Source organism: Macrobrachium rosenbergii, chromosome 31 (assembly GCF_040412425.1).
Source record: "Macrobrachium rosenbergii isolate ZJJX-2024 chromosome 31, ASM4041242v1, whole genome shotgun sequence".
NCBI lineage: Eukaryota > Metazoa > Arthropoda > Malacostraca > Decapoda > Palaemonidae > Macrobrachium > Macrobrachium rosenbergii.
Window position 1 is genome coordinate 10,428,611 of NC_089771.1, and position 13,174 is coordinate 10,441,784.

At 33.9% G+C, this 13,174-nt stretch overlaps 1 protein-coding gene across 1 annotated transcript in view; it reads right to left on the bottom strand.

The window, feature by feature from the left end:
* LOC136855364 (probable G-protein coupled receptor AH9.1) overlaps positions 1-10,673 on the bottom strand; it is an 80,656-nt gene extending 69,983 nt beyond the window's left edge. The window contains exon 1 of the mRNA XM_067132283.1: positions 9,611-10,673. The gene's annotated coding sequence lies outside the window, so the exon portion shown is untranslated. The remainder of the gene's footprint in view (positions 1-9,610) is intronic.
* Positions 10,674-13,174: the final 2,501 nt, after the last annotated feature.

The window sequence follows — 13,174 nt, forward strand, 5'->3', positions numbered from 1 at the left end:
GATTTTATGAAGTTTTAGAGGCATGGATGAACTCAAACTCAACCAATAAGACTTAACTCAACTTATGAAGTATTACACGCAAGCGAAAGTGTGACAATACATGAATATTTCTGCGTTAAATTGCCGTAATTTCTTGTTGAAGCCATTGGTAAAGACTACGATAGAATGTCTTTATAACAACAGCCAGTCTTTTCACAACTGATCCCTGACTCCCATTTCCTACCGAGAGCAATCAGATTCGTTGATCAGCAGCACCAATATGCAGTAAAGGTGCCTCGCTGTCGAACTCCTCAGTTCCAGAGGTCCTTTATTCCTCACACAGTTGGACTGTGGAACAGTATTGCTGAGGATATCGTGCAATTGGAACTCCAAAGGTTCAAGCGAAGATGAAATGCATTACTACCCTAATTCTTGCAGTTTAGTTCATTTTTATCTATTTATTGATTTATTAATTTATTTTTCGTTTTTAATAAGTGAGAGCTCTTCTTTCTGTATTTCCCTTCACCTTCTCTTACTTCCTAATGAGCACCATATTCTTTGGAAGCTGAATTTCAAGTCAATGGCCCCTAAGGTGGGCTTGTTCCATATGAATAGGGTTCATCTTCTGGATAACAATAATAATTATCATGAAAGTATCTGATACATGCCACTCAAGCAGAGGCAAGACGGGAATTATTCAGACTATTTTGAGGAAGGCAAAGTATTCATCCTACTGTCTTGAAGTGACTGGCATAAGGACTGATCAGACTGGTTGAATTTGAAGATTGTGAGTATCAGTATCTAGTGGCTTTATTGCAAGGATAACCAGTCATGAGAAAAGTTTTTCACAAACAATAACAGACAATAATAATAATAATAATAATAATAATAATAATAATAATAATAATAATAATAATAATAATAATAATAATAATAATAATAATAATCGTGTTGATTGCAAAGAATAATTATTATAATAATAAAATATAAGGCATAATAAAAATTGTTATAACCTATTCATACATAATCTTGACATAAAACCAAACAATTTCTCTGAATAAAAATCCAATAATTCTTATTCCCTTAACCAACTTCGGTAACAATATGCAAATTAAAGGACTTATTCAAATGACTTAAAATCTGAAGCAATCCTTTGAAGACCCTGGAGATTATCTTGGGACCCTTTTAATTATCTTCATAATTAATCAGAGACGGAAAAGCTATAATTTAACACGAGATTTTGCTCCTAATTTGCATTTGATTAGGCATTATCTGCATACATTTCCAGAACACCTGATCAATTTATTTAAATGAATTCCATAAACTTTACGTATAACAGTCTCTTTACGTATCAACAAATGCATTTTCAGGATTATAAAAAAATTAGACTTGTTATTATGCAGGAAGTTTTTTTTCTTGTTTCATATATAAGTATCCTTACATATGCATTTGATAGAGAGTCAATGCATATCTATTATTATTATTATTATTATTATTTTGGTCTATCACAGTCATCCTATTCGACTGGGTGGTTTTTATAGTGTGGGGTTCCGGGTTACGTCCTGCCTCCTGAGGAGTCCATAACTTTTCTCACTATGTGCGCTGTTTCTAATAGCACGCTCTTCTGCAAGAGACCTGGAGCTACATCGGCTTCTAGTTTTTCCAGGTTCCTTACCAGGGATCTTGGGATCGTGCCTAGTGTTCCTATGATTATGGGTACAATTTCCACTGGCATATCCCATATCCTTCTATTTCTATTATCAGGTCTTGATACTTATAAATTTTTTCACTTTCTTTCTTATCTGTTCTGTTTGTCTTTCCCCTGTCTCTCTGTATATTTCTGGGTCTTCGTCTACTTTCTTCAGTCCTTCTTCCCATGCACTCCGTAGCCACTCGTCTCCACTGGTCTTCAGATACTGCCCCAGTGCGCTGCTCTCGATGTTGACACAGTCCTCTATGCTTAGTAGGCCTCTCCCTCCTTTCTTTCGTGTTATGTATAGTCTGTCTGTATTTGCTCTTGCGTGTAGTGCTTTGTGATCGTCACGTGTTTTCTAGTTTTCTGGTCGATGCTGCAGAGTTCAGCCTCGTCCGCTCCATTACTCGTGCGCTGTATCTGATTGCTGGTACTGCCCATGTGTTTATGACTTTCGTCATGTTTCTGGCGTTGAGTCTTGACTTGAGTATCGCCTTAAGTCTCTGCATATATTCTTTCCAGATCGTGTCCTTCATTTCTTGGTGTTTTATATCCCCTCCTCCTATTATTCCCAGGTTACAGACTAATACACACACAAACAAAGCCACATCTTCTAAAAACATAACAGACACCTCACACGTCTCGACTGTCGACCTAACCGTGCAACGTCTCCTCGCTGCTGGGAGAAAGTGCGCTGGTGACTGGTACAATACATGTACATATGCTACAAGGGTCTAAGTGATGACAGGCAGGGCAGCCGATCGAGACTACAAAGTCTACCCCAAAAGCCAAATCAAAGTCCTTCAAAAAGAAGGCATTGTGCTTACCCCATACAAATGGGAAAAAAAACACGTTAAAAGAAGATTATGTATCCTGTCTCATCTATGTGTTTGATGCTATTCCCGTCTGGAAGCTTTTTCCCTTCAGTCCTTGTCACTTTGCCTTTTTGTATGTTGACCAAGGAGCATTTTTCTATTCCAAACTCCATCCTGATATCCCCAGATACAATCCTTACAGCCTGATGGTTAATTCTGTTGCCTCCTTTCTTGAGCTGGCACCCAACATCCATCTTCTGCAGCACTTTCGTCATGGGAATCATGGCTACTGCTAAGAGCAGTGGGGTCATTGGGTCGCCTTGAAAGATCCCTCTCCTGATGTTACCTTCTGCTAGTCTTATCCCAGAGCTTGTAAGTACTGTATTCCAGTTGCGCATTGTATTTGCTTTCCTCTGCCTCATATATTTTCAGGTATTCTATTAGCCACGTGTGCGGTATCATGTCGAAGGTTTTCTTTTAGTCGATCCATGCCATGCTTAGATTTGTTCTCCTTCTCTTACTATTCTTCATTACCATTTTGTCTATCAGGACCTGGTCTTTTGTGTCCTTACACTTCCTTCTGCAGCCTTTCTTTTGGTGGGGATGGTGTTTGTATCCTCTAGGTAGTTGTGTAGCCTTTCACTAATGATACCTGTTAGTAACTTCCAGATTATTGGTAGGCAGGTGATAGGCCTGTAGTTATTATTATTATTATTATTATTATTATTATTATTATTATTATTATTGTTGTTGTTGTTGTTGTTGTTGTTGTTGTTGCTGTTGTGATAATAATGATGATGATGATGATGATTATTATCATTATTTTGCAAAACTATAAAAAGAAATTAGATAACTTGTCCATATATCTCAATAAGAGGCCAGCCAACAGAGAGAGAGAGAGAGAGAGAGAGAGAGAGAGAGAGAGAGAGAGAGAGAGAGATTCAACAAACAAACACCTTACAAAATTAATAAGCAGCAGTATTAAGAAACAATAGAGAAAGACGAAGGAAACCTATGAAGTCTCAGTTATTACTTCACGCCCTCTCTGAAACATACGCAGACCAATTTTAACATTCGTGGACTCTAGGACTCAAAGGTCTCGAACGAGACACATCTGGACGTTATATAGTCTCTCGCCTTTCAGGGTCAAGGGCCTGAAGGATAAATCACTCGGCTGAGTTCCTTTATCGACGTATGTAAACAGTTAGCAACGTCAGACAAACATGTGAGTTTCTCCAAAACCCCGTGAGAATCATCTAGCTGATGAAGAAGGGGACATTTTGCACAGATATATTGAATTTCAGAATCAGTTTATATAGATCAAGTGGACCTTTCTTTTATAATTTAAATTAATTTATTATTATTATTATTATTATTATTATTATTATTATTATTATTATTATTATTATTGTTGTTGTTGTTATTCTCTTTTAGAATCTATAGGTTTTCACATTAGAATATCATAATGGTTATAAGAGTAATAACTACATTTCAAGTTTGATTTGACAGTACATGGGATAAATTATTATTATTATTATTATTATTATTATTATTATTATTATTATTATTATTATTATTATTATTCATAATTTACAGAATCAAAGTCCCATTAAATTGCTGAAAGCTTAATTTGGTAATACAAGGAATAAACACGAATTGAGGAATTTTTATTCTTATTATTATTATTATTATTATTATTTATTATTATTATTATTATTATTATTATTATTATTATTATTATTATTATTATTATTATTTAGAGACGAATTAGTCCCATTAAATTGTTTAAAGTTTTAATTTGCCACGGAATAAATAAAATGGGAATAAATTATTAAATGAGGAATAATTTATTATTATTTACAGCGAGAAAAAAAAATCTACCCAAAAAAGGGTCAAACGATTCTCAAAATTCTTCGAGTCGTTAATCACGTCTTAACATCACGGTTAATGCAACTTATCGCACCTACATGACCTAATAAAAACAGGTTCTCCATTTAACAAACATATCACGTCTCAATATTCAAGGGAGAAACTCACTTGATTAGAAACATCATATTTCCTTTGCAGAGTCAGAACATGGACAGCTTTGATGCTGATGGAATAAAATAATAGGATTTTATGAATATGATCCATAGGCACGTGTATGGATTCAGCTAGTAAGTTGTCGTATATATGAATTTATCTGATTATATATATGAATATATATATATATATATATATATATATATATATATATATATATATATATATATATATATATATATATATATATATATATATATATATATATATATATATATATATATATATATATATATGTAATTCTAATAGCCACAATGCCCTCTTAACTTCTCGAATTCTTCGCGCTTTTTTGAATATGCTTGTAACTACGAAGCCGTAACATCCAAGCGCGAGAAATTGAAGAGACTTGCGTTTGGATGTTACGGCTTCGTAGTTACAAGCATATCCAAAAGAGCACGAAGAATTCGAGAAGTTAAGAGGACATTGTGGCTATTAGAATTACATATGTGTCTGGTAAAAGTGACCAGTAGATTCTACACACATATATACATAAGCTGACCAACCCAGTGCTGCCAGGGATAACTCTTAATGGCAACCAATAAACTTTCTCTCTCTCTCTCTCTCTCTCACTTTTTCTTCTTTCTCCTCCCTAACACCTCCTCTCTCTCGCACTTCCTATCCCTCTCACTCTTCTTTCTCGCTCTCTCCCTCTCTCTCTCCCTCTCTCACTTTCTCTCTCCAACACTCCCTGTCTCTTTCCTTCTTTCTTCTCCCTAACATCCCCTCTACTCTCTGTCTCTCTCACTTCCTCTCCCTCTCACTCTCTCTCTCTGTCATCCCTTCCCAACCCCCACCCCCTTTGGTGCTATTGATGTTTTACCCCCACAGTATTCTTTTCCAGATAGTAGGTTATATGTGTACCGAAATTAGGTATGATAAATTTGTAAAGTTACTAAGTCTACAGGCATAACCAGCCCCGTTTCACGGACAGATCCAGCCCCTTTCAGGGAAGCCCTTCCCACCCCTACCCCTTTTGGTCCCTTTAGTATTAGTGATGTCTTATCCCCACAGTGCTGATTTCTAGAAAGTAAGTCATATGGTTGAAATTGCTCAGATCATTTCAGAGTCATACTGGCACATACACACACACACACATTTACATACATTGTACTTAATCCATTTACATATATATATATATATATATATATATATATATATATATATATATATATATATATATATATATATATATATATATAATATATATAAATATAAATATGTATATATATGTATATATAGGTAAGGAATAGGTAGATCAGTACTTGGGGTAACATTCTTTATTGCGACTACTTTCGAGGTTCTAACATACCTCATCATCAGGCATCTAAAAATAACAAATAAATACAATAAAAAAACACTCACTAAAATCAAATAAAATTACACACATCAGAACTAACTACCAAGAATTAAAATTGAAAAGTACCAAAAAAAAAAAAAAAGTTAAGCATACCTTAGTTTAACCAGACCACTGAGCTGATTGACAGCTCTCCTAGGGCTGGCCCGAAGGATTAGACTTATTTTATGTGGCTAAAAACCAACTGGTTACCTAGCAACGGGACCTACAGCTTATTGTGGAATCCGAACCACATTATACCGAGAAATGAATTTCTACCACCAGAAATAATTTCCTCTAATTCTTCATTGGCCGGTCGGAGAATCGAACGCAGGCCCAGCAAAGTGCTAGCCGAAAACGATATCGACCCGTCCAACGAGGAACTGATTGAACAGTACCGTTTAACCTACAAAAGCAAGAGTCAAGAGAGGAATACAAGGCAAATACAAAGATAGTTACAGAAGATAGAATTAAAAACAAAGCAACTCAACTGACTGTTCATTATTGCAGAGTGATGGTTTTTCTCTGATGGAATATAATGTTTCAATTGTGGTTAGCTCCACATCACTAGACCGACTGGCTAATACAGAAAAAGAATCAATACTCAGAAGATGGTCATGCTGATGAGAATGCTCTCTAATGGCACTAAATGCTTGTTTGTTAAGTGGCCTGTTTGTTCCAATTGATCGGCCTAGGTGTTCCAAGACACGGACCCTAAGCTGGCGCTTTGATTTAGCAATATAAGTTGCATTACAGCAACTACTTGTATACATATAGACTACAGATGACTGTAGGTCTTTGGGCACCGCGTCTCTGAACTTGAAAAACTTTTGTATTACATTTTTAGGCCTGAATATGACTGAGACAAACTTGAGGGTAAAATTCCAATAGTAATTTGGACAACCTGTTTCTCAAGGAAAAACTGCTTTTACCCATGTAGGGCAAGGAACAATAATTCCGCTTTCCACGGAAGTCTTCTGTTGCATCTATCTATCTATCTATATATATATATATATATATATATATATATATATATATATATATATATATATATATATATATATATATATGTATGTATGTATGTATGTATATATATACAGGATGGTAACTAACGGAGATTTTTTCGCAAAAGTTACAAGCTTTCAAGGACTAACTGTCACCACCATCTGGTTGAAACAGTAACAAGAGAAAATAAACAAACAATAATCCAAAAATCAACACGAGAGATAATGTATATATGAGAATACCACACTGAATAAACATAAAGATATTTACAAATATGGTCTTGGTAATTGTTTATATTTACAAATATGGTACGAGTAATTGTTTACTTCGTGTTCCTGTACTTTGATAAAAAGAAAAGGCAACATTAGATTTTATTTAGGTATCATATCTATTAGGAATAATATTTAATAGTTCTTTTCTTTTTCTCTGAATTGAAACAAAGCAAAGTCATATTGTTGCCTTTTTAACCCGTGTTGCTTCTGAGTTTAACAGAAATTGAGAAAATCACGTTTTACAGTGTATTCTACAAAAAAATAAAAACCTTTAGAATCAGCATTAAATACAGGTCAATTATTTTATATCTGTTCAGTAGATATGTCTGGTCTCCTCTAAGTGAAAAAAAAAAAAAAATCACAACTTATACAATATTCTTCCAATCTTCTTTGCTTGTTCAATAGACATAAGCTTAGTTTCCCCCTAATTAAAAAAAAGTCAGTAACTTAACTATAGTCTTCCAATCTCTGAAAAACGTTATCATGTGATCTTTGGGTCCCCCCGCAAACGTTTACATAAGGGGAAAGGAAATCAGACTGCCTTAAGGCGTTGGCAAATTCCTGAATATAAGCCAAAATAAAGAGGGGTGAGTTAATGTGGTCTCTTGGGAAATGACGCGTTGATCTCGTGGATGATTAAACATGTGGGTGCCTTTGTAAAGATGCATTCAGGTATTATTATTATTATTATTATTATTATTATTATTATTATTATTATTATTATTATTATTATTATTATTATTATTTAAATGGGATGGCTGCATTATTTGTGTCAGCTCTATAATGAGTCTTCTCAATTTTCCTGATAATTCGTTTTTCCACGTTAATATTGGACAGTGATTGGCCAACATTTGTTATTATTATTATTATTATTATTATTATTATTATTATTATTATTATTATTATTATTATTATTATTATTATTATTATTATTATTATTATTATTATTATTATTATTGCTCAAGTGAGCCTCAGATGAGGTCGAATCAATTTGAGGATGTAAGGCATTCACTATTATTATTATTATTATTATTATTATTATTATTATTATTATTATTATTATTCACGAACAAACACTACTTACATCATTCAAACAGACAAGTTTTCACAAAGTAATATGCACATTTAAGATACAAATTAATGAATGTGTAAGTTAGTATGACAAATGAATAAGAATGAATAACCAGAAAAAAATAATGACACCAGTTTCTTAAAAAATTAATTGTCAATATGTAACATCTGTTTTATTTCATATTGTAGTTTCTTTTTTTATTTATAAAGAGATAACCTATGAGAAGCTTAGCATGTTCATATTTCAATTCTGGCGCGATGTGGCATCTATCCCTATTTATTTTATCTGTGTTTATTCGGCAAAGATGTCCACTGTGGCAAGTGTTCGTAATTCAAGTACCTAATAGTACCCTAAGCGAATCTTTGCGTACGTGCGTGCGCGCGCGCGTATCCACATACGCAATAACTCGTTACGCAGCGAATAAGGAATATAGGTAGACCTTAAACAATAATTCTTTGGTGAAATGATTACGTAGGGGCCAGCCCACAAGCCATAACTATGAGCAATGTACCGATGGATCAGTTGTTCTTTATATTGGCTTAAAAGATCATTAATCATTCTCACAACTGGATACTGCAGAGCCACAGAGAGTTTGTTGATGTCCTTATCAGTGCTCGCAGTTGAACTCTCTCTCTCTCTCTCTCTCTCTCTCTCTCTCTCTCTCTCTCTCTCTCTATATATATATATATATATATATATATATATATATATATATATATATATATATATATATATATATATATATATATATATATATATATATATATATATATATATATATATATATATATATATATATATATATATATATATATATATAGATAAATAGATAATATATATATATATATATATATATATATATATATATATATATATATATATATATATATATATATATATATATATATATATATTCATATATACAATAAATACAAACTTTTCTATTTCCTTTCTCAATCTTGTACATGGTAACAGGTAAAACCTGCCCATTTATATAATAAAATTACTTCATCCTCACTTCTCCAAAATAAGATTAGTGGACGAAGCATTATCCTCACTTCTCCAAAATAATAGTGTCCAATCTCTCTCTCTCTCTCTCTCTCTCTCTCTCTCTCTCTCTCTCTCTCTCTTGCTTTTGCTTTAACTATACGCACTAAATACACACTTTTCTACTTAAAACATGCTCACTTATTTATTAAAATTATTTCATCCTCACTTCTTAAAAATAATATTAGTGGACGAAGCATTACATAATAACCAATCTCTCTCTCTCTCTCTCTCTCTCTCTCTCTCTCTCTCTCTCTCTCTCTCTCTCTCTCTCTCTCATTTAAGAGTACAACATTGCAGATTTTTACTTACACGTCTGATGCGTCGTTTTATAAGTAGCAATAAGAAGCTTTCAAATCTTAACGTCCATTGATTTCAACGTAAGTCAGAACGATTTCCGCACACAGCCCTCAAGTCAAACGTTCCATCTTTCAGTAACTCAACGCTTATCAGCGTCATGGCTACAAAAAGTATGAATTTTTTTTCCTTCAAAAACCTCTAAAGGAAAGAAACACAATCTGGAATTAGCCGAGGGGCGCACGGACACACGAAACATACACAAACACAATTCCTAGTTCGAGTCACCGTGAGCTAAGCGACAAGGTGGCCGTGAACCGCTGAGTGCGGAGGACGCGCGCCAACTGAAGCTTGGGTCTCAAGTTCCCCAACAGCTACCAGAGGCTGTTGACGGGCGTCTCTGACACTCCATACTACCGCCCACTCGCCGCCCTTCCCGTGGCTACATGCCACCCCAGAGGCTGTGCCATCAGTGGGATACGCCGTCGCAATTCGATCCTCATAAAACACACACGCTTTTGACCGGTGTCTCGCTGTTAACTGCACGTGGGCGGTGACATAGTGTGGTTCTTGGTTTCAGACAGTTAGTTGTCTGCTTCTTTTTTTTTTTTACTTTGGACAGCAGTGGCCTGTCTGTCTGTCTGTTTCTCTTTCTTGTCTGTCGGTCTGTTGTTTGTTTGTTTGTGCGTGAAGTCTTGTTTAGATTTATTAATTATAAGTGAATAAGGTACTGATGAGCAATCGAAAAAGTTATATTTTTCTCTCTCTCTATCTATCTTTTCTCTCTCTCTCTCTTTTACGTGCATGTACCTTTCCCGTCTCATTCATTCACGCTCTCTCTCTCTCTCTCTCTCTCTCTCTCTCTCTCTCTCTCTTTGTCTGTCTGTTTACTTGTGTGTGTGTGCCTTTCCCTTTGACTGATGAACAGGCATTATTTCATTCATTCACGCCCCCTCTCTCTCTCTCTCTCTCTCTCTCTCTCTCTCTCTCTCTCTCTCTCTGTATGTCCGTGTACCTTTCCCGGTTAACTGATGAACAGACGGTATTTCTTTCGTTCATGGCCCCCTTCTCTCTGTCTGTCTGTCAGTCTGTCTCTTCGAGTGTTTGTTTAATTGCCTACAATACGCCGTTTCCCTTGGTGAAGAAATAGGACTAGTCACAACTTATGCTTGTTAATAAATATTTACGTAACCAACAATAAACCATTCCTCGAAAAAAATGAATAATGAGCTTTTTATGCGATGATTAATCTGATATTACGAAAAAACAGGTTTGGTTTTGTTAACAAAGATTCAAAGACCTCCTGGCATATTTACACAGAAGGTCTCATCAGCAGCACCTAATCCCTCTTTTGTTTTTCTGACACGTTTTTTACTCCAAGACTCTGTTGGTGCTTCTTGTTACCTAAACAATCTCGATTTTAGCACTTCTTTCATCAGGGCTATTAGTGTATAGTCTCCTTTTGCTCTTTATCTTCTAAATCAGTTGTACAGGTATATACTACTTTCATTTTAAATCTGTCACGAATTTCTTTCATTTGACTATTTTGATTATATAGACAAATATAAAGAAGCAAGATACATAATCGTCTCTTTATATTACTTATCATTGTAATGGGTATTATGAATGACGGTCGGATGAGAGAAAAGGTGAAAGACATTTAATTAAAACAAGGGGTGTAATAGAAATATATATATATATATATATATATATATATATATATATATATATATATATATATATATATATATATATATACATACATACATACACACGCACACATATATACAAACACATCTGGAAAACTACTAACTTTCATAAGCAGATATATTTTCACAACAAATTCCGGCCGACATCCAATTCCCTCTCCCAGGAAAAATACGAGAAAACATTATTGCAATGACAAACTTTCCCACAATTACAACTCGGTGTTTGGCTCATCTGCTGAAACATTTTTAGTAACTGCGAATGTAATACTAGCCCTCCTCTCCCATTGTCCAATAAATTGGGAGGTTTGGATATCATCGTTCATCCGGGTAAGTTATGTGACCGTGGCAGCAAGAAGAGGAAGAATGTCATTTACCCTGAACCCAGATATTGTATTTGAGGTAAAAACTGACAAAGATATGACTTCATCAACGGTTACATTTGTTCCGACAAAGTTTTCATATCGAAAAGGCAGAGGGGAAATGGGATAGGGAGCAAAATTAATCATCAATATCATCTTGATTTATTCCTTGATAAAGGTAGTTTGTTATTCCTTTTTACCTTGGTTTATTTTTTATTCTTTCTCCGTGAGATTGCCAGATGTCACATTAGTCAAAAACTCTTTCCAATATGTTGCCTAGTTTTAATCTGATACAAATCCTATTTTTTATTTGATAATTATTGTGGAATTATGTAAATCTATTATGTCTTTCAAATCATAAAAGAGCATCTTTGTAAATTATTCCTGTAGAATGGTTGCATAAATATATAAAAAAAATGATTACCTTTGCAAGTAAGAGATAAATTTTAGTGTTTGATGGAATATGACACTTGAAATTAATTTCCAGGGCTTTGATGAACCAACTAGCACTGAAACATAGGTATATACTAATTATTCAAAATAACACTATCTGAAAACTACTGAGAAGACAACAAAATCATGACGAATTTTGACGTCAGTTCTAAAATATTATTAATTTCGGAATCGTATGTATTATGGAACTCCATTTGTCTTCTGTATTTCCAGGATTCGTCACTCAGTTCTAATCTTACAGAGCTGAATACAGGCCTGAATTGGAGTTGTCTTTAGCACGAAATAAATGAAAACTGTAAAATTCCGGAATCACTCCAAATCTCTCATTAACTCAAAGGTAACTTTTTAAACACGAGGTTATTAGCTAGCTAATAATTTCAGATGAAACCTTATTAAGATTTTTCTTTGAGCCGTTAAAATCAAAGCTAATTTTTTTTCTGATGTGGTAATCACATATTACACAAAATTTTTACCTGCTAGACTTCACGTAAGGCTTATTAGATCACAAGCATTATGATTTTTTGCTAATTATGCCACTGAAAAATTGGCTGTTGGGAGATAATAAGCTTTCAACATAATAAAACTTCTTATTTACTTAGTTCTGGATTATCAGAGTTAGGAATAATGGTCGCTTTCAGAAGTATTATAGTATTTTGCTATTGTTTCTTAAAGTGATTATTATTGAATAAAGCTAAAGGTTATTTACTTGAAAATATACACACTCACAAACACAAACACACACACACACACACACACACACACACACACACACACACACACACACACATATATATATATATATATATATATATATATATATATATATATATATATATATATATATATATATATATATATATATATATATATATATATATATATACATACACACACACACTCACAAACTTCTTCCTCAGTTTTCCAGAGTCAATTTAGGCTTCACCCATAAAAATATTGGGTACCCCTAAGGTGGTAAAACCACACTGAGTTAAATTTCTTACCACAAAAGCAAAAAAATAAAAAAAAATTCTTTCAGAGAGCTCCAAACGGAAGAGTGT